This window comes from Saimiri boliviensis, chromosome 16 (genome assembly GCF_048565385.1).
Source record: "Saimiri boliviensis isolate mSaiBol1 chromosome 16, mSaiBol1.pri, whole genome shotgun sequence".
In the NCBI taxonomy this organism is placed as follows: domain Eukaryota; kingdom Metazoa; phylum Chordata; class Mammalia; order Primates; family Cebidae; genus Saimiri; species Saimiri boliviensis.
Window position 1 is genome coordinate 18,748,057 of NC_133464.1, and position 22,856 is coordinate 18,770,912.

The 22,856-nt window shown below is 39.1% G+C and overlaps 1 pseudogene; it reads left to right on the forward strand.

Moving 5' to 3' along the window:
- Positions 1 to 8,510: 8,510 nt before the first annotated feature.
- Positions 8,511 to 10,449, forward strand: LOC101027859 (bromodomain-containing protein 7 pseudogene; annotated as a pseudogene).
- The last annotated feature ends 12,407 nt before the right edge of the window (positions 10,450 to 22,856 follow it).

Genomic DNA, 22,856 nt, shown 5'->3' on the forward strand with positions numbered 1-22,856 from the left:
ACCACTGAGGCAGATTGGAGTGATGTCACCTCTGGGATAGCCTGCAGCCACCAGAAACTGGAGGAGGTGAGGAAGGATTCCCCCAGAAATTCCAGAGACGGCGGGGCCCTCTGGCACCTTGATTCAGACTTAAGACCTCCAGATCTGCGAAAGAGTACATTTCTTTTTTTTTTTTTTTTTTAAGATGGAGTCATGCTGTTGCCCAGACTGGAGTGTACTGGTAGTGGCACAATCTCAGCTCACTGCAACCTCCGCCTCCCAGCTTCAAGCAATTCTCCTGCCTCAGCCTCCTGAGTAGCTAGAATTAGAAGCATGCACTGTCACGCCTGGCTAATTTCTGTATTTTTATCAGAGATGGGAGTTTCGCCGTGTTGGCCAGGCTGCTCTCAAACTCCTGGCCTCAGGTCATGTGCCACCTCAGCCTCTCAAAGTACTGGGATTACAGGCATGAGCCACCATGCCCGGCCTAAAGAGTACATTTCTGTTGTTTTTTAAGTCGCCCAGTTTTTGGTAATTGGTTGTAGCAGCCTTGGGAAACTAACACAGGAGAGATAGGGAGATGCTTCATGAATATTATCTATCTGTTCATTGGATGTCTCCCTCACCATCCCCTTCACTAAAAGATTTCTGTCTGTCCTTTCACTGTTGTGTCCCCAGAGTCTAGAGAAGTCCAAGTACATAGTAGGCAGTCCATAAATGTTTGCTGAACCAAGTAATAGTAGAGAATGTGATTTCCAATATGTTGACAGTATGAAATATAAAGGCTGAAATGAGGAGAGGACATTTCTTCAAGGTGGGGACACAGATCTTAATAAAGAGGAAGGAAGGAGCTCTGAGCAGGGATGAGCCTGCCATGATTCTGCCTGTTGCGAAGGTTCAAGGGGTGGGAATGGCAGCCTTTGAAGGAAGCAGGATGTAAATTTCTCAGTCTCAGGGATGTCTTTATCAGCAGCATGAAAACGGACTAATACACTTCACAACCATCCTAGGAAACATTTTATGAATGAAAAAGCTGAGAGAGGTTGAAGACCTTGGCCATCTGTCTCAATCCAGAGTGTTTGCTCTGCTCTACCACAGTCCATTGCCTCTGGCTGGAATTACTTTTCAAATACATGTATGGCTTCTAGCATATTTGTATCAAATATTGCTAGAAGGGAGCAGTTGGCTAGGACTCATTTTAATACACACACACACAGAGAGTGAGAGAGAGAGAGAGAGAGAGAGAGATTTTCTGGTGTGGTCTTGGTTGCAATGATATTGTTGTTCCATTTGTACTCATTGCCCTGGACCCAGTCTCCCTACAGTCAACATATACACATACTCAAGGAGGATATATTTGGGTAGAATATGGGTTATACATTTTCTTCTCCACAAAAAGTTATGAAATTATTTTAAAATTTAAATGATTTTAAAGTAAAATAATTTGTGGTATACACTGAAGGCAAAAAGTGTTATATAAATGCTAAATAATAATATTGTAAAGCACCTATATTCTGTGATAATGAGGACTATATAAATGTTAAGTAGAATAGAATTGAAAGTGTAATGTTTTGTTTTGTTTTGTTTTGTTTTTTATCGCATTTTAGGTTTTGGGGTACATGTGAAGAACATGCAAGACTGTTGCATAGGTAGGTACACACATGGTAGTGTGGTTTGCTGCCTTCCTTCCCCTCACCTGTATCTGTCATTTCTCCCCATGCTACCTCTTCCCACCTCCCCACCTCCCCGTCCCTCCCCCATTTCCCCCCAACAGACCCCAGCATGTAGTGCTCTCCTCCCTGTGTTCATGTGTTCTCATTGTTCAACACCCGCCTATGAGTGAGAACATGCGGTATTTGATTTTCTGCTCTTGTGTCAGTTTGCTGAGAATGATGGTTTCCAGGTTCATCCATGTCCCTACAAAGGACGCAAACTCATCGTTTTTGATGGCTGCGTAATATTCCATGGTGTATATGTACCACATTTTCCCTATCCTGTCTATCGTCGATGGGCATTTGGGTTGGTTCCAGGTCTTTGCTATTGTAAACAGTGCTGCAATGAACATTCGTGTGCATGTGTCCTTATAGTAGAAAGATTTATAATCCTTTGGATATATACCCAGTAATTGCTGGGTCAAATGGGATTTCTATTTTTAGGTCATTGAGGAATCGCCATGGTGTAGTGTTTTGAAATGGCTTATCAGTGTATCAGGCTTCTTGTGTTTCATATACACAAAAATATATATAGGACTTGCAGCAAAATTGCAAAAGTAATTACCTATTTTAATAACTGTATAGCTGTACTATTCATTAAAACACTGTGACCCTCTGAATCATGGTGTACCTAAGAAGAAGAGACCTCTTCCTGTTACCTATTACTGTGAAACAAACTAACCCAAACCTTACTGGCTTAAGTCATCAAGCATTTTATTACCTCTTATGTAAGATTCAGTGAGTTGCCTGGGCTCAGATGCCTGATCCACATGTTTACCTGAGGCTGGAGTCATTTGGAGGCTCAACTAGGCTAGACTACCCAAAATGGCTTACTTGCATAGGTAGCAGTTCCTGGTGATGATTGGCCAGTTGCTTAGTTGGGAGTCAACTGGAGTGCCTCAGTTTTCTTCTACTGGCTTCACTGTAGGGCTTCGGTTTCTCATACTATGGCAGCTAGGAACATTCCAAGCAGACCAGTCCCAATGTACAAGCACGTTACTGAGCCTCTGCTTGCACTGTTTGCTTGTACTGTTTGCTAATGACCTATCAGCCAAAGGAAGTTATGAGACCAAGTCTAGAGTCAATGTGGGGATGACTATATAAGGCATGAATACCTAAAGGTGTGGTTAAATCAGAGCCATTATGGTAACAGTCCACCACAGAGCCATAACCAGCCTTGAAAATATCCTCGTATCCCTGAGTGGCACAGAAACAGATGGGACCCTGGCCATCAACACCATCATAGCAAAGATCTAGAACAGAAAGTTTCAAGGCTTACAACAATCATTCTGTATAAGACACCTCAGTGATGACCTGTGTGGAATGGTAATGAAAGACCAGATGGGATGATAGTGACCCTGATACAAACTAGAACCATCACACCAATGGCACTCTCTAAATCTCATGTATTACTTAAGAAGAATACATTCAGTTGTAAGTAGCATAAAAGATAATTCTAATGACTTTAGAAATAGACCTTTATTTCTCTCACATAGTAAGATATCCCCAAAACAGATGATTATACAAATTGGTTCTAGAGTTCAATAATGTGTTTGCAATTTTTGGCTTTTTCTGCATGGTCATAAGATTGCTGCCCCAGCTCCAGGCATCACATCTGAGATCAAAGCAGGAAGAAGGAAGAGGGAGGGAGGAGCTAGCATCAGGCCATCTGAGATCAAAAGCTTTGCTAGAAATTTTCAGCTGACTTCTTATGTCTTACTGGCCAGAATTGGTTACCCCAGATGCAAAGGAGGCAAAGAAAAGGAATAGCTAGCACTTCACTGCTCAATAATTATCAAGAGTCTGTAAATAAAGCATTTGGAGCAGAGGCAGTTATATTGGTTTTTAAAAAGTGTCTGTTGCTACCCTGAAACTTAGAAAAATGACCCAGACCCAAACCCAAAAACAACCCAGAAGTGTCTGAGATAAAAGCAGCTATAACCCTGATAGAATGAGATTTTGACGTTCAAATTAAGTTATTTTAAAGAAAAACAAAGGTACATACAGCTGCTATGACTAGATAATATCGCTGAAGGGTTATTACCTGGCACATAGCAAGTGCCAATAAATGCTAGCTGTTGCGGTTAAGATGATATAATAGTAGTGGAGATGAAGATATTAATTATTACAACTGGCATGAGATAAATTAAGGTTTCCCCATTCATTCAACAAATACTTATTAAGCTTTTTTTTTTTTTTTATACAAGAACCCTTACAATTCAAATCTCAGGAAGCAAAGAGTTTAGTGCGTGATTCACATTATTAGAGGAAGAAACATTTATTTTGGATACAGTATTAAGAGAAAAAGATAAGTGCTTTTGGAAAGCATTCCTAATGATTCAGAATGCAATTCATTCTTCTTACGAAAGTACCTATGGATATGGAAAACATTGTCATCTCAATTAAAAATTGTTTTGTGGTAAAAAGCACGTAATACTCAATTGAAGGTCAGGAGTGCTGGCTCATGGCTGTAATCCTAGCACTTTGGGAGGCTGAAACAGGAGGATCACTTGAATTCAGGAGCTTGAGACCAGCACAAGCAATATAGTGAGACCTCATCTACTGAAATTAAAAAAAAAAAAATTAGTTGGGCCTGATGGTGTACATCTGTAGCAGCTACTCAGGAGGTTGAAGTGGGAGGATCACTTGAGCCTGGGAGGTCAAGGCTGCAGTGAGTTGTGTTCACACCATTGCACTCCAGTTTACATGACAGAGTTAGACTCTGTCTCAAAAAAAAAAAAAAAAAATTAAAAATACTCAGTTGACCATCTTAACCATTTTAAAGTGTACAGTACAGTAATAAAAAAGATATTTTTATTTCATTAACAGATTCAGTAAAAATAACAGTAAATGTTTGATTGGAATAAGGAAAAATCTAATATAGATCTAAAAGAAGAGGGACTATCACTGTTCAAACCCTATCAGTTTGGAGCTATTTTATGATTTTCTTTAACTTAGTTTGACTTTTCGAGGCAGCAACACACACGCATACCCACACACATACACATTCCTCTGTGAGATTGTCTTTGTTATGGAGATGTGTCTGCTCTTTGTAATGAAAAAGGGCACAGGTTTCCCGTTAAGCCCAGGCAGGTGGGCTGCGCCAGCTCTAAGGGCTCAGAATGAAAACAGAAGAAAAAAACAAAACAGGTAACATGCCCCAAAAAGTACACAGAACTTTTCTGAGTGCAAGAGAAGGGAACAGGGAGAAGAGAATGGGATGGGATTGTAAGGGGTGGAATGGCAGGGAGGATTAACAGGATGGATTTCAGGAGGGGACATGAGAGAAAACAAAACTCAAATGATGGTTTGGCATGATCAAAAGACAACAGGTAGAAGGTAAATAAATGTTGCCTTAGAAGAGAGAACTTTGAGGTTTCCCCAAAAAAGGAAGAAAAATGAAGGGAAAGAAAGAGAAGCAAAGGAGATGGGGAGAGAGAGGAAGGAAGGAACACATCAATAAAGGTAAAAGCCAAAGAAAACAAGAAGCAAGTCTCACGGCTAGAATTCAAGTCCCAGAAGAATAATATAGGAAATAGCACAATTCTAGGCAAGGGGAAGAGATCCAACACTCAAGTTACTTTTAAGAAAAGGAAAGGGGGCCGGGCGCGGTGGCTCAAGCCTGTAATCCCAGCACTTTGGGAGGCCGAGGCGGGTGGATCACGAGGTCGAGAGATCGAGACCAACCATGGTCAACATGGTGAAACCCCGTCTCTACTAAAAATACAAAAAATTAGCTGGGCATGGTGGTGCGTGCCTATAATCCCAGCTACTCAGGAGGCTGAGGCAGGAGAATTGCCTGAACCCAGGAGGCGGAGGTTGCGGTGAGCCGAGATCACGCCGTTGCACTCCAGCCTGGGTAACGAGAGTGAAACTCCGTCTCAAAAAAAAAAAAAAAAAAAAGAAGAAAAGGAAAGTACCTTTTGGCCTAAGCTGCCAGCTTCCAGTAATCTGATAAAATGACGAATACAAAGAAAAGAAGAGAGGCACCTGCTGAGGTCCCCTAGGCCTTTGAGAAAACACGGAGTGGTACCTTTGACCACATATGTGCGTATCTACAAGAAAGGCGATAATGTAGACACCAAGGGAATGGGCACTGTCCAAAATGGAATGCCCCACAAATGTTACCATGGCAAAACTAGAAGCGCCTACAGAGCTACCTAGCATGCTGTTGGCATCATTGTAAACAATGGAGAGATTCTTGCCAAGAGAATTAATACGTATATTGAGCATATTAAGCACTCTAAGAGCCGAGATGACTTCCTGAAAGTGTGTGAAGAAAAATAATCAGAATAAAGGAGAAAGCTAAAAAGAAACCTGAAGCCCCAGCATGTTCCACACAGAGAAGCACACTTTGTGAGAATCAATGAAAAGGAGCCTGAACCGCTGGAGTCTATTAACTGAATTCATGGTATAACAGGTGTTAAAAAAAAAAAAAAAAAGATGATGAAGGAGAAGACTTCTGGGCTGTAAAGGAAGAAAAAGGAAGAACAGGAGGAGGAAGGGAAAGAGGAGGCAAAAATAAATTTGAAAGCTCTTTGAAACCACAAACTATGGTAAAATGAATAATTTTAAGAAGAGAGTACACTGTAAATCACATCTTAATGTTCATATTAACATGTAAAAATTGTGTATAGAAACTAGAGATAAGTCCGTATAGCTCAAAGAGAAGAGAAACTTAATGTAAACATTAGTACAAAAAATGAATGTGATGTAGTTATTCAAATGTAGTTCGAAATATACAAGATAAGGTGAAGAAGAGATTAAATCATTAATAAGAATTGGGGAAGGAAAAAGAATCAGATTTCAAATTAAGCATTATATTAACTAGGATCATTCAGACCTCTGCTAGGACGTGCACACATACACAGAAACACACACACACATATGGAAGGGAATGTATTCCTTGTGTTTGATGAAAGAGTTGGGAATAACCTAAAAGTTACCTTCAAAGCATCAAATATTTAGAATCAATCTGAAAGAGAATGGTATTAGGAGTCTGGATCATAAATACAAAAAAGGAAAAATAGGCAAGCAGAATTAGTAAAATTTGTTGACAATAATTGAGGTTAAAAAACTGGGGTGTATAATATATTACCTTTTCTAATCATATTATGCATTTGTTATTTATCCTTTCTTTCAGGTATCTAATCATCAAATAGTTATCTAAGCCTGGCTCTGTACCAAGTCCTATGCTAGGAGCTAGAGCTTGAAAGGCAGATGGTAATCTCTGCCATTGAGAAATGTATAGTCTCATGGGGAGACATAGACACACTGTAGTACAGGAAATGCAGGAAGGAACCTCATATTTTTGGGGTGTCTATGTGGCAAAGACCATGCAATGTACTAAATGCCTACATATATTATTTCATGATAACAGCTAAAGCCAATTTCTTATAAGTTTGAAAATTTATCAGAGACCTAGAAAATTATTCACTCAATTTCATGACTAGACAAAATTTTAAACTTAACATTAAGAAATTGTTAAAGAACTTTATTTTTAATGGCAAGGGAAGCTTTCAAGGGATTGCGTCTTTACGCATGCAGAAGAAAAAGAACAAAAAAGAAAGAGGTTGAGTTGGATTTGAGAGAGAAAAGGGGATTACATAAAATAATGTCTGAAGTGAGGTTGAGCAAGGAGACATTCTTGAGAATGGTTTTTACAAAAGTAAAATAAATTCTGAAATTTATGAATGTTGAAAGCAAATAATAAAGGGAATCATTTAACTGAAGACTACACAACTCAAGAACTGAGTTGAATGATTATTTTCTGTTGGAAACAGAACATGCTCCTGGATATCATCATGGCCTTACTGTTAAGCTCTACAAGATGTCCTAACATAGCCCAGAGGATGCCTGGAACTGTGACCCCAAAGGCACATGGAGGAAAGCTTATGTGGGGCCCAGGTGTTCATGGGTCCACAGGCATTATTCTTTATTGGGTACAAACAAAAGGATCTTTTAAACGTTCACAGCTTTCAAGAACAAAACCAACTGCAAAACTAGCAGAAGAAAAGTACCAAAATTAGAACTAAAATAAATGAAATTGAGATGTGATAATGCATACAAAAAAAAACAATGAAATTAAAAGTTGGTTCTTTGAAAGAATAAATAAAATTGATAGGCCACTAGCTAGATTAATAAAGAAAATAAGAGAGAAGATCCAAATAAACACAATCAAAAATCACAAAGGTGACATTATCACCAACCCCACAGAAATACAAAAAACCCTCAGATACTGTTATGAACACCTCTATGCACACAACCTAGAAAACTTAGAAGTAATGGGTAAATTCCTGGATACATACAACCTCACATGATTGAACCAAGAATTTGAAATCCTGAACAGACCTAGAAATCCCCACAGCTTCTACCCAAAGCCTCCTAAAACTGATAAACAACTTCACTAAAGTTTCAGGATACAAAATCAATGTACAAAAATCAATACTATTTCTATACACCAAAAACATCCAAGCTGAGGGCCAAATCTAAAAAGCAATTCTATGCTGCAGAAGGATGATGTATAACAATAAAAAAAATGCAATTCTATTCACAAGAGCCACAAAAAGAATAAAATACCTAGGAATACAGCTAATAACGGAGGTGAACAATCTCTCAAACAAGAATTACAAAACACCGCTGAAAGAAATCAGAGACAACAAAAACAAATGGAAAAACATTCCACGCTCATGAATAAGAAGAATCAATGTTGCTAAAATGGCCATATTGCCCAAAGCAATTTACAGATTCAATGCTATTCCTACCAAATTACCAACATTGTTTTTCACAGGATTAGAAAAAAACTATTCTTAAATCCACATGGATTGGCCTCCCAGCGCGGAGTCTCTGCAGGCTGCTCCCACCCTCTGCTGGCCTGGCCTGGACCGAAAGCTGCACCGCAAGCCTGGGCCTGGCTCTGGGCACGGGCACCAGGGCTGGTCGGACATAGGCAAGAAGCACAAGAAGCCAACATCTGACAAACACCTCTAAGAGGAGTATGTAGAGAAGCCCTTGAGGCTGGTCCTTGAAGGAGGAGAGAACAAAGTCACTGAACTCTCCATGGGCAGCTCAGAGCACGATTCCAGCCTCTTCCAAGGCAAAAACGATCATAACAAACACAAGGACAGAAAGCGGAAAAAGAGAAAGAAAGGAGAGGAGCAGGTTCCAGGGGAAGATAAAGAGAGAAAACGGAAAAGAGTTAAGGAGGATAAAAAGAAGTGAGATGGAGATCTTGTGGAGAATGAGGCAGAAAAAAAACCCTCCAGTGACATGCCCCTGTGAGATCCTCTCACAAGCTCTTTAGCCAAACAAGAACAGACAGACACCCCTTCAAGAAGCTTTGAATCAACTGATAAGACAATTGCAGAGAAAAGATCCAAGTGCTTTCTTTTCATTTCTTGTGACTGATTTCATTGCCTCTGGCTACTCCATGATCATTAAACACCCAATGGATTTTAGTACTATGAAAGAAAATGTCAAGAACAATGACTACCAGTCCATAGAACTAAAGGATAACTTCAAACGAATGTGTACTAATGCCATGATGTACAACAAACCAGAGACAGTTTATTATAAAGCTGCAAAGGAGCTGTTGCACTCAGGGATGACAATTCTTAACCAGGAAAGAATTCAGAGCCTGAAGCAGAGCATAGACTTCATGAATGACTTGCAAAAGCTCAAAAGCAGAAAGATAGAACAGGTGCTTTGTGGATTGGGAAGGATGGAGGCTGCTGGCCGAGAGAGAGAGGACTCTGTAGATGCCGAAGCACGAGCCTTCAACAGTCCCAGCAAAGAAAATTAAAAGAAAAAGATATGCTTGAAGATAAGTTTAAAAGCAATAATTTAGAGAGAGAGCAGGAGCCACTTGGCGAAATCACGAAGGAATCTGGGGGAAAGCTGACCAGGCAGCTTGTGAGCAGTCAGTGTGAATTTGAAATAAGAAAACAAGATGGAACCACAAAATTGGGGTTTCTCCATCCTGTGGATCCCATTGTAGAAGTTTTACATTTGAATTATGGGCCTTACAGTTCTTATGCACTGCATTATGACTCCACGTTTGCAAATATCAGCAAGGATGGTTCTGATTTAATCTATTCAACCTATGGGGAAGACTCTGATCTTCCAAGCGATTTCAGCATCCATGAGTTTTGGGCCACATGCCAAGATTATCGATATGTTATGGCTGATAGTTTACTAGATGTTTTAACAAAAGGAGGGAATTCCAGGACCCTACAAGAGTTGGAGATGTCATCGCCTGAAGATGAAGGCCATATTAGCACACTGGACACAGTGAAAGAAATGGAGATTATAGAACTAGAACCAGCAGGGCGTTTGGACTCCAATATTCAAGACAGGCTCACAGCACTGAAAGTAGTAACAAACTTTGGTGCTCCAGTTGAAGTTTTCGACTCTGAAGAACCCAAAGTATTCAGAAGCAGCTTGATGAGACCACCAAACTGCTCAGGGAGCTCCAGGAAGCCCAGAACGAGCATTTGGGCACCAGACCCCCTCCCAATACAGTCTGTCTCTTGGGTCCCTCATACAGAGAAATGCATCTTGCTGAACACGTGACCAATAATCTTAAAAACTTGCATAGCAAGTAACTCCAGGTGATATTGTAAGCATTTATGGATTTCAAAAAGCAATGGGGATTTCCATTCCTTCCCCCATCATGGAAAACAACTTTCTAGATTTAACAGAAGATCTTGAAGAATCTAAAAAGATGGATGTTGCTGAGTCTGGACCTGGTGGGAGTTGAGGCACCTGGTACATTCAATATACTTTTCCATTCTTAACTTAGAAATGCTTTTCAGAAGATATTAAATATTTATAAATTGTGTTTTTAATTAAACTTTGGAACAGTGAATATGAATGTTCCAGAGGCTGGAACTTGTATTAGGTCAGGCGTCCCCAAACTACGGCCCGCCGGCCGCATGTGGCTCCCTGAGGCCATTTATCCGGCCCTCCGCTGCACTTCAAGAAGGAGCATCTCTTTCATTGGTGGTCAGTGAGAGGAGCACAGTATGTGGCGGCCCTCCAATGGTCTGAGGGACAGTGAACTGGCCCCCTGTGTAAAAAGTTTGGGGAACGCCTGTATTAGGTAATAAAGCTGGACCTGGGAAAACAAATAAAATAAAATAAAATTCACATGGGACCAAAAAAAGAGCCCCAATCGCTAAAGCAATCCTAAGCAAAGAGAACACAGCTGAGAGTATCACATTATCTGACTTCAAACTATACTACAAGGCTACAGTAACCAAAAAAAAAAAAAAAAACCCAAAAAACAAAAAACAGCATGGTACAAAAACAAATACATAGACCAATAAGACAGGTTAGAGAACCCAGAAATAAACCTGCACAATTAACAACTGTCTGATCTTTGACAAAGCTGATAATAACAAGCAGTGAGAAAAAGACTTCCTAGTCAATAAATGGTTCTGGGATAGCTGGCCTGTCATACACAGAAGATTGAAACTGGGCCCCTTCCGTTCACTGTATACACAAATCAACTCAAGATAGATTAATACTTAAATGTAAGACCTTAAAACATACAAACCCTGCATGAAAACCTAGGAAATACCATTCTGGACATAGGCCTTGGCAAAGATTTCATGACAGTCTCCAAAAGCATTTGCAACAACAAAAAATTGACCAGTGAGACCTAACTAACGTAAAGAGCTTCTGCACAGCAAAAGAAACTATCAGCAGAGTAAACAATCTATAAGAGGAAATATTTGTAAACTATGCATCTGATATAGGCCTAATATCCAGAATATGTAAGGAATTTAAATTAAGCGAAAAACAATCCCATTGAAAAAATGGGCAAAGGACATGAACAGACTCTTTTCAAAAGAAGGCATACATATGGCCAACAAGCATAGGAAAAATGCTCAGCATCACTAATCATTAGAGAAATGCAAATCAAAACCACAATGAGATACCATCTCACACCAGTCAGAATGGCTATTAACAGATGCTTGGGAGGCTGTAGAGAAAAGAGAACTCTTACCTGGTGGAATGTAAATTAGTTCAGCCACTGTGGAAAGCACTTTTGAGATTTCTCAAAGGACTTAGAACTACGATTTAACTTAGCAAACCCATTACTGAATATACACCCAAAGAAATAGAAATCATTCTACCAAAGAGATATATGCATTCATATGTTCATTTCAGCAGTATTTATAATAGTAAAGACATGGAATCAACCCAGATGCCCACCAACAATGGGCTGGATAAAGAAAATGCAGTACACTATGTCATACTACATAGCTATGAAAAAGAACAAAATCATGTACTTGCAGCAACATCGATGCAGCTAGAGGCCATTATCTTGAGCAAATTGGCACAGGAACAGAAAACCAAATATTGCATGTTCTCACTCATAAGTGGGAGTTAAACGTTGAGTACACATGGACACAAAGGGGAGAATACTAGGCACCAGGGCCCACTTGAGGGTGGAGAGAGGGAGGAGAGCATGAGTTAAAAAAAACTACCTATCAGGTACCATACTCATTACATGGGTGATGACATTATTTGTACACCAATCTCCAGCAACACGCAATTTACCCATATAACAAATCTGCACATGTACCCCTGGACCTAAAATAAAAGTTGAAAAAGAAAAGAAGATAATGCTTTCTCTTGTAACAAAGCTGAAAAAAATACCAGTGACTTAATAAGAGTTTATTTTTAGCACATAAAAAAAATTTAGTTTTATAAGATAGAAATGGAAAACTTTCAAATCTGGAGACACCGATTTTACTCTATTTTTCATAGTAAGATTTGTGGAGGGCTCTTCCTGGAGTAAGTGACAAGCAAAACACACAGGATTTCAGAATACCCATGAAAGAAAGTAACTGGCTTATTCTAGTTCAGGTAGGAATGTAGTGTTTTATAAAGATGTCATAAATCGCTTACAAAAGGAAGATTTATTCAATAAATGAGACACTTACATAGCTATTGGAGAAAAAGTAAAGTTGAACGTCTACATTGCTATATGCCAAAACAAATCTCAAAAAGATTAAAGATTTAAATATAAAAATAAGCATAGCAACTAGAAGAAAAATAGTTGAATATCTTTTACTTTACTTTGTAGAAAAGACATTCAAGCATGAAATCAAAGGCAGAAAGCCATGAAGAAAAATATTAACAAATGAAACTTATGAAAACATTTTAAACTCACACACACACACACACACATATATATATATATTTAAAGCCATAGGGGACTGCTGGGAAGATGGCCGACTAAGAACAGCTCAGGACTTCAGCTCTCAGTGAAAGTGCAGAGGGTGAGTGGACGCCGCATTTCCAGATGAATTTTTATCACCCACAGACCAGGAGATTCCCAGGCAGAGGGGTCGCCAGCACTGCCGTTTCGGCCGGTGCAGCTGTTTTGGCCCCTGCGGCTGCTTTGACCGCGCCCTAGTGCAGTGGTTCTCCGTACAAAAGCCACTGGTCTGGGAGCCCTCTTAGCTGGCGATTGGAGCCCTGAGACAGCAGAGTTGCCCATTCATCTGAAATAGCCAGCCAGGGCAAGAGATTCCTAGGCAAAAAAACTGCCAGGAACCTCAGCACCGCTGTTTCAGCAGGCTCAGTGAGTCATGGTGTGGGAGATCCCGGTGCCTTTTCAATAGGTGACTGGAATGCTGGGTCATTCAATTTAAAAAAATAAATAAATAAATAAAGGACTCTGAGTCAGGGAGCCAGGTGATCAGGATCGGTTGGTCCCACCCCCCCCAAACAACAACAACAACAAAAACAAAAACAGTAACTGAAAACGCTGTGGGTTGAGTGTTTCACAGCAAGCACAGCTGAACCCGGGATGGTCCGGCACTGTGGGGGAGGGGTGTCAGCCATTACTGAGACTCTCCACCACTACAGAGGCAGCCTGCCATCGCTGAGGCAGCCCGCCGTTGCTGAGGCAGCCCGCTGTTGCCAAGGCAACCTGCCACTACAGAGAGAGTCCACCATAACAGAGGCGGGGCCACCATTGCTGAGGCAGTTCTAACTACGCCGATATAAACAGGACTGCAAGGAAGATCACATGGCAGCTGGGCGGAGCCCACAGCAGCTCAGCAAAGCCTCTGCAGGCAGACAGTGACTAGGCAGGCTGTTAGCTAGGCAGGGCAGCCCTGAAAGAAAAAACAAAAAGGGCAGCAGCACAACGGAAACTCATAAAGCCCTAACTCCCTGGGACAGAGCACCTGGGAACAAAAAGTGCTTTATGAGTTCAGCTGCAGCAGACCTAAACGTACCTGCCCAGCAGCTCTGAATGAACAACGGAGCTCACAGCTCAGGACTTGAGCCCCAATAAGACAGACTGTCTCCTCAAGTAGCTCCCTTACCCCCATAGATCCAAAGAGTCACTCATAAAGGAGAAAACGGACTGACATTTGGCGAGCATCCTTCTGGGACAAAAATAGCAGAAGAGGAAACTGGTAGCAACCCTTACTGTTCTGCAGCTGCTGCAGGTGATCCCCAGGCAAGCAGGGCCTGGAGTGGACCTCAGCAGTCCTACAGCAGAGGGGCCATACTGTTAAAAGGAAAGCTTAAAAAAAAAAAAAAAAAAAAAAAGAAGTTACTTCAGCATCCACAAACTGGAAGCTCACTCAGAGACCCAATCTGAAAGACAGTAACTACAAAGACAACAGGTGGATAAACCCACAAAGATGGGAAGAAACCAGCGCAAAAAGGACAAAAACTCCCAAAACCAGAACACCTCTCCTCCTAAAAGGGATCACAACTCCTCACCAGCAAGGGAACAAGACCGGATGGAGAAGGAGTGCGATGAAATGACAGAATCAGACTTCAGAAGGTGGGTAGTAAGAAACTACAGTGAACTAAAAGAACATGTTTTAACCCAATGCAAAGAAACTAAGAACTTTGAAAAAAGACTGGATGAAATGCTAATGAGAATGGACAACATAGAGAGGAATATAAGTGAATTGATGGAGCTGAAAAACAACACGAGAATTTCGCGAAGCATGCACAAATTTCACCAGCCAAGTTGACCAAGCAGAAGAAAGGCTATCAGAGGTCGAAGATCAACTCAATGAAATAAAAGGAGAAGGCAAGAATAGAGAAAAAAAGGGCAAAAAGGAATGAACAAAATCTTCAAGAAATGTGGGACTATGTGAAAAGACCTAATCTACGCTTGATAGGTGTACCTGAATGTGATGAAGAGAATGAATCCAAGCTGGAAAATACTCTTCAGGATATTATCCAGGAAAACTTCCCCAACCTAGCAAGTCAGGCCAATATTCAAGTCCAGGAAATACAGAGAACACCACAAAGATATTCCTCAAGAAGAGCAACCCCAAGGCACATAATCATCAGATTCACCAGGGTTGAAATGAAAGAGAAAATGCTAAGAGCAGCCAGAGAGAAAGGTCAGATTACCCACAACAGGAAGCCCATCAGACTCACAGCAGATCTCTCAGCAGAAACCCTACAAGCCAGAAGAGAGTGGGGGCCAATATTCAACATCCTTAAAGAAAAGAACTTTCAACCCAGAATCTCCTAGCCAGCCAAACTAAGCTTCATAAGTGAAGAAAAAATAAAATCCTTTGCGAACAAGCAAGTACTCAGAGATTTCATTACCACCAAACCTGCTCTACAAGAACTCCTGAAAGAGGCTCTACACATATAAAGGAACAACCAGTACCAGCCACTCCAAAAACATACCAAATGGTAAAGAGCACAATCAAGAATCTGCATCAACTAACCAACAAAACAGCCAGCTAGCATCAAAATGACAGTATCAAATTCACACATAACAATACTATCCCTAAATGTAAATGGACTAAATGCCTCAATCAAAAGACACAGACTGGCAAATTGGATAAAAAGCCAAAACCCATCAGTGTGCTGTATCCAGGAAACCCATCTTACATGCAAGGATACACAAAGGCTCAAAATAAAGGGATGGAGGAAGATCTACCAAGCAAATGGAGAGCAAAAAAAAAAAAAAAAAAAAGCAGGAGTTGCAATTCTTATCTCTGATAAAATGGACTTTAAAGCAACAAAGATCAAAAGAGACAAAGAAGGACATTACATAATGGTAAAAGGATCACTGCAACAAGAAGAGCTAACGATCCTAAATATATATGCACCCAATACAGGAGCACCCAGATACATAAGGCAAATTCTTAATGACTTACAAAGAGACTTAGACTCCCACACAATATAGTGGGAGAATTTAACACCCCATTGTCAATATTAAACAGATCAACCAGACAGAAAATTAACAAGGATATCCAGGACCTGAACTCAGACCTGGAACAAGCAAACCTAATAGACATTTACAGAACTCTCCACCCCAAATCCACAGAATATACATTCTTCTCAGCACCACATCACACCTACTCTAAAATTGACCACATAATTGGCAATAAATCACTCCTCAGCAAATGCAAAAGAACAGAAATCATAACAAACAGTCTCTCAGACCACAGTGCAATTGAGTTAGAACTCAGAATGCAGAAACTAACTCAGAACCACACAGCTTCATGGAAACTGAACAACTTGCTCTTGAATGTAGACTGGATAGACAATTAAATGAAGGCAGAAATAAAGATGTTCTTCAAAACCAACGAGAATGAAGACACAACATACCAGAATCTCTGGGACACATTTAAAGCAGTGTCTAGAGGAAAATATATAGCAATGAGTGCCCACATGAGAAGCGAGGAGAGATCTAAAATTGAAACCCTAGCATCAAAATTGAAAGAGCTAGAGGAGCAAGATCAAAAAAACTCAAAGCCTAGCAGAAGACAAGAAATAACTAAGATCAGAGCAGAACTGAAGGAGATAGAGACGCAAAAAACCCTTCAAAAAATCAATAAATCCAGGAGCTGGTTTTTCGAAAAGATCAACAAAATAGACCACTAGCCAGATTAATAAAAAAAGAAAAGAGAGAAAGCCATAATTCATTTAAAGGCAAAAAAACAAAGTAGAAGAATATTTGAGTCATATCTGACAGATGATTTGATATATAAAGAGCACTTGTCAATCATTAAAAGACACTCAATACAAAAAAATGAGCCAAGACAAAAACAGTCAAATCATACATAATTTATGTACAAAAGTCTTCAGCTTTGCCAATAAACATACAAAAGCCTTCAACTTTGCCAATAATTAAAGATCGAATATTTGCCTACAAAGTTAGTTTAAAATATTTACAATTATAATAGCAGTGTTTTTGAAAAAATAGAAAAATGAACACTCTCAAAGCTAGTTATGAGTATAAATTGGTATAATTCTGTAGGTAATTTAGCAATATGTACAAATATGCTTAAAATAAAGATATATTTGACAGTAATTATCTAATCAATCTGTTCTAAGGATTAATTATTAACTTTATTATTATAAACTATAAATGCTTGAAAATTTATGATTTTAAAAATTTTATAAAACTGAAAATTTTATATACAAGTTTATTCAACATATTTTTGACAGCATTATTTTTAATAGTAAAAAAATGGAAAACAATACAAATGAGTCACAATTTGGAAGTTATAGCTCACTCATATGCAGGTATGAAAAGTCATGTTTTTTAAAGAATATTTCAAAATACGAGAAAATATACTCACTATAATGCTTATATGGGAATAAAACCTGTGTGATCCCAATTTTTATAAATTATCTAAGATTTGTTCTTATCTTCCACTGATTTCCCCCTTAGTCATAAGAGACATTCAATAATTTTTGTTGAATTTAAAAGAAATGAATTTCTTTGTACACAAAAACCAACTATTAGTTTATTCTAGGTAGCAGCCTTATACGTGATTCTTATTTCTTCTGTATGATTTATTTTTCAAGTTTATACGGAAAATGTTTACAACTTTTATGAGTAAAGAAATCTTACTGATTTGGGTTATAAAACATGTTCCCAGAATGTATTAAAAGCAGTAAGAGAAAAAGAATTTTTTGTTGTTATGTGAATTTTTAAGAGACAACCTTTAATTCTAGAATATTGCCAGAATATTGCCTTTTATATCCTACAATAGTCTGGCACACTGGGGTGATATGCTGTAATATGTGCCAGTGTTAGTAGCTAACATCACAGCATCTTACTCCATGAGTGGATGAAAAACTAAACTCTGAACAAGAAAGTGAATAAAAGTGACCCATGAATCCATCGTGGGTGCTTATGGTCTCTTGATTCTTAATTAAGTATAAAGGGTAAAGATGAGATCCTTTTATAGTCTTAGCCTAGTTCTGGTTTTTGCAGGCGATGTCACTCTGGCAATCACATAATGGGGCTATTACTTTGTATTTATAAATAGTACACCAGAGGAACTGGAGACAGAATCAAGAGGAAAATGTGTTGCCCATACTGTGTTCAGCACATATTTGCTTAGCCTGCTTGTCCTACAATGTTCTAACCCCCGTGAGAACAGAAAAGTTTTTTTTCCATCCTATCTCCGTCTACTTTGGAGCAGAGGGAATAGCACATAGTGAAAGACGCCAGACACAAAAAGCCACATATTGCATGATTCCATTTGTATAAAATGTCCACAATAGCCAAATCCATGGAGACAGAAAATCAATTAGCATTTGTCTGGGCTGGAGGGAGGGGGAACGGGGAGGGACTGTTTAACAGGTACAAGATTTCTTTCTGGGGTGAAGAAAGCATTCTGGAATTAGTAATGATGGCTCTGTGATTCTGGGAACATACAAAACCCACTGAATTGTAGACTTGAAAATGGTAAACTTTACAGTATGTTAATTATAACTAGATTTAAAGGAAAAACATCTTAAATAGAGTGTAAAAGACCAGCAAGACTCATGCAGAAGAGGCTGAGTCTGGTGAAGGGAGAAAATACTCCAGCTGGGTCTACTCAGTATAATCATCCTTCTGTGGCAAATCCTGGAGGGGTCTTGAACCCTGCAGTTCTGAAAACAGCAAAAAGTTTTCTTGATAGCAAATGACTCAAACTATAATATATGCAAGGACAATAGACATATTATTACATAAAATATTTTTATGTCTATATATATATTTACTATATAAAAGATATTTTAGTATCTAAAAATTATGATATTTACCTCCAGTTTCTCTTCACTGAAGTTGATGTGGAGAATTATAAGGCCCGATTAGGCATAGTTTCTGTTACAGAACAGTCTGGATTCATCCCTTCTCTGTTTCTGTTGGTCCTCTTCACGACACACTGTTACTGGTTTCACAGCATCTGCCCTGGGATCGTTATGTCCATATCTTATCTGTTATTTTCTATGTTTTAATGAAAACGTTACAGTAATTGTTGACATTTTTGCAACATTATTGATTGTCAACATTTGATCGCAAACATTTATGTCTTTCTAAAGAACAAAACGCCAGAATAAAATGATAATTATGTGCTCAGCCAAGTGTGTGTGCTCACAATTTAAAACTGTGTGTCATAAACATTTTTAGACCCAATGGAATGAACTACAAAAGAAGGCAATAAGTTTTATCCAAGTATTTTGGATGCAAATAAATATTAAGGCAACTGTAATTCATACCTCACTAAAAAATAACAGCAAAAACGTCACCAAACTGTGACATAATTATTGAACCATGTCAAAAACTCACATTCGTTTTCTTCTTTCATGATTTTTATTTCTTCTGCACGTTAGTAGCAGAATGTGCAAGTGTGGGGAAAAAATACGTTATTTTAAATAAATGAAAGTTATATGACAATTGAGTCACCTCCAGTGTTAGTAAAGCTTTTAACCTGGTCATTATTCCATGCATGGAAACTGCAAGTTGAATATTTCTGTTAACTATGAGTGAAGTTTAAATTCAAAACCTGTAGTCAAAAACATAAATCAAGACCACACAAATATGATTTTTTTTTTCATTTGAGGTAGGATCTTACTCTGTCACCCAGGCTGGAGTGCAGTAGCATAATCATAGCTCACTGCACCCTCAAACTCCTGGGTTCATGTAATCCCATCTCAGCCTCTGGAGTAGCTGGAATTATAGGCATGAGCCATTGTGCCTAGCCCAGATATGATTCTTAAAAGGATCAATAAAATAAAACATATCAAACATAAAATTAAGTAAACATTTTAATAAAACATCACTTGCAAGACTATTATTTGGCAACTGATCCTATTAAATTCCAGTTTATTAGAGAATGCATGAATGAATATACATTCTCCATGCATGAAAAACAATACACTTATTAAAAACCCTGGGATATAAATTTTTGTGATGACTGAAGATTTAAGCATGAAAAACTACTTCTGGATGTGTTTCCAAAACATTTTCGTGTCAGAGAACCCTGAAAATAGTTCTTGATACTCTCTGGGATGCAGTTTCATGAGTTGTTATATTCTGAAGTACTTACTACTTTGCTATCTATGTGATTCTGTGAAACGTCGTTCCTGATCTGAATCTCTCCACTTACGTAACTGATCAGGGGACTGAAATCTGCAGGTCTTCTATTCTGTTTGGTCAACATGGGCTAGCCTGTCATCCTTCATTGTGCTTCTTCAAAGAACAGTTGCCACCTTATCTGGAAACAGCTCTCTTTACGAGTGCTACTCATGTGAAATAATCTTTCACCACTGAGGCCACTATTGCCTTAGCACAAGAAGAGACATTTATCTTGCGGCTAATGGATAATTAATTTTAAAAATGTATATTATGACACAATTTTAAAAAAGGAAAAGGCAAGCTGGACAATGGGACTAAATGTCCCTTCTTCAAATTGACTCCTATTTAGCTCTTCCAATGTCATCCCAAACACAGATAACTTTTCTTTCATGAATTGTTCTCCTGAATGATTTATACGTGTCGTGTTATCTGAGGCTCTCTCTGGGTCCCCTGGTGGATTTAGCCAGCCATCAGCTGCATAATTGTTAATTTTAACACTATAAAAGGTTCTGATGCAGAAGAGATATGGTGTTGGTAGAAGAATTAATTGAAATGTATCTCCCAATCACACTAGTCTCCTACTGCTGGTTTCCCACACACAGAAATTATACTTTAGATTTAAGGTTAAAATAAATTTACATCTTTGCTGCTCATAAAGCTTTGAGTCTAGTGGTAAATGGAAACGTTAATTGTTTCTAATATCCATGAAGGTTTTTTCACCCTGAGAACAATTCCGGGAACTGTACAGGTCATGGTCCAATGCACATTTTCATAGGTAGAGTAGCTCTTGCAGTCAAAGGCTGACAAGAGATAGGGTGGGAAGGAGGGTTATGGGAAAAGAAATGCGGGAGAGAGGAGAAACAGGGAAGACCGAGAAGAAAGAAAATAGTAGGTGTCATTTATTACTAAATCTGCAACCCTTCTTTCACATTTCTCAACAAGAATAATTTTCCAGATTTTCCATGCAGGGAAAACAAACAAACAAACAAACAAACAAACAAACAAAAAAAACAAAAAAAAAAAAAACGCAATAAGAGGTAATATAGGCAACATTTCAGCCCTGACCTTTCCTTTCTAAGAATATAAGTGTAAATGAGATGTGGTCAAAAAGGTCTTTGGAATAATTACATTTAAATATTTGAGGTGATGGGAAACAAAAGCGTGTTAAATGTAAGTGGTGGGTCACTTTAATTTTCCAGTCTACAAATCCAAAATCTGAATGCTTCCAGGATACTCTTCTCAGCTAAGCAGCCAACAAAGTTATGTGTATTCATGATGTGCCAGGCGCAGTGAAAGGCTTGATCCATGGAACTCATAGATGGGAGTAAAAGAATATATCAACCCTGACTGGGCATGGTGTCTCATGCCTGTAATCCCAGGACTTTGGGAGGCCAAGGTGGGCAGACTTCTTGAGCACAGGAGTTCGAGAGCAGCCTAGGCAAAATGGTGAAACCCTGTCTATACCAAAAAATATAAAAATTAGCCAGGCATGGTGCTAAGCACCTATAATCCTAGCTACTTAGAAGGCTGAATTGGGAGGAGAGCTTGAACCCAGGAGGCAGAGGTTGCAGTGAGCCAAGATTGTACCAGTGCACTCCAGCCTGGGTGACAGAGCAAGACTCTGCCTCAAAAAAACAAATAAATAGACATAAAAGAATATTTCAAGCCAAGCCTGTCATATTTATGCATTCACCCATTTCATTCAACAAACATTTTTTTTTTTCCTTGAGATGGAGTCTCGCTCTGTCTCCCACGCTGGAGTACAATGGCATGATCTCAGCTCACTGCAACCTCCACCTCCTGCCTCAGCCTCCTGAGTAGCTGGGATTACAGGTGCACACCACACCTGGCTTGTTTTTGTGTTTTTAGTAGAGATGAGGTTTCACCATGTTGGTCAGGTTGGTCTCAAACTCCTGACCTTGTGAACTACCTGCCTTGGCCTCCCAAAGTGCTGGGATTACAGGCGTGAATCCCAGCCTGGCTGCAACAAACATTTCATAAGCACCTGGTAAGTGCCTGGCACTGAGCCAGCCACTATTGCTGTGTTCTATAAACTGAGTCCTTGTCCCTGGGGAGTTCACAGATTAACAGAAGAGAGGGGTGAGTAGAGAAGTAATCACAAGGGAATACCAGTGCAGAGGAGGGACACCAGAAACCAACATTTCAAATTCTCATTGTTTTCAAATAAAAATGTCACCAGACTTTACACATCGGACGATTTCCAGACATATTTTCCTACATACCAAAACCTTCACCAGTACCCATTTCTGCCCAGTTTGCAGATCCCAATTGGCATATACACTATTTTCAGTAGACTATAGCCAGATCTTCAAAATTGCAAGGAAATTTCAAAGCCACATCACCTTGAGATTATTTTAACCAGTTCATCTGGTCTGTTTTCCTTAAACATGAAAGCCAGAAACTCCTAAGTGCTGAAGGCTATTATCACTTTATCATTTAGTAAAATACTAAACATTTTGCTTTCATATTGCATATTGAGTCTTCAACAAACAAAAAGAGTGTGCTCAACTTTTTTGTTGTTTTTTTGTTTTGTTTTGGCAACACAGCAGATTTGAGGATTATATATCTATAACTTTAGGACACAAAGGCTCAGCTTCTTAAAGCCAAAAGAAATGCCAACTGATCTGTGAGCATTCTTATGTATTATGTATTATATTAAAACATAAGAGTATCATCCAAGTCTTTCTATAGTAAAGCTCAAAGATGACCTTTAAGGGTCAGGAACAGGGAAAGTTTACTCATTACTTTTAGTAGAATATAATTCCTTGTTCACAGCA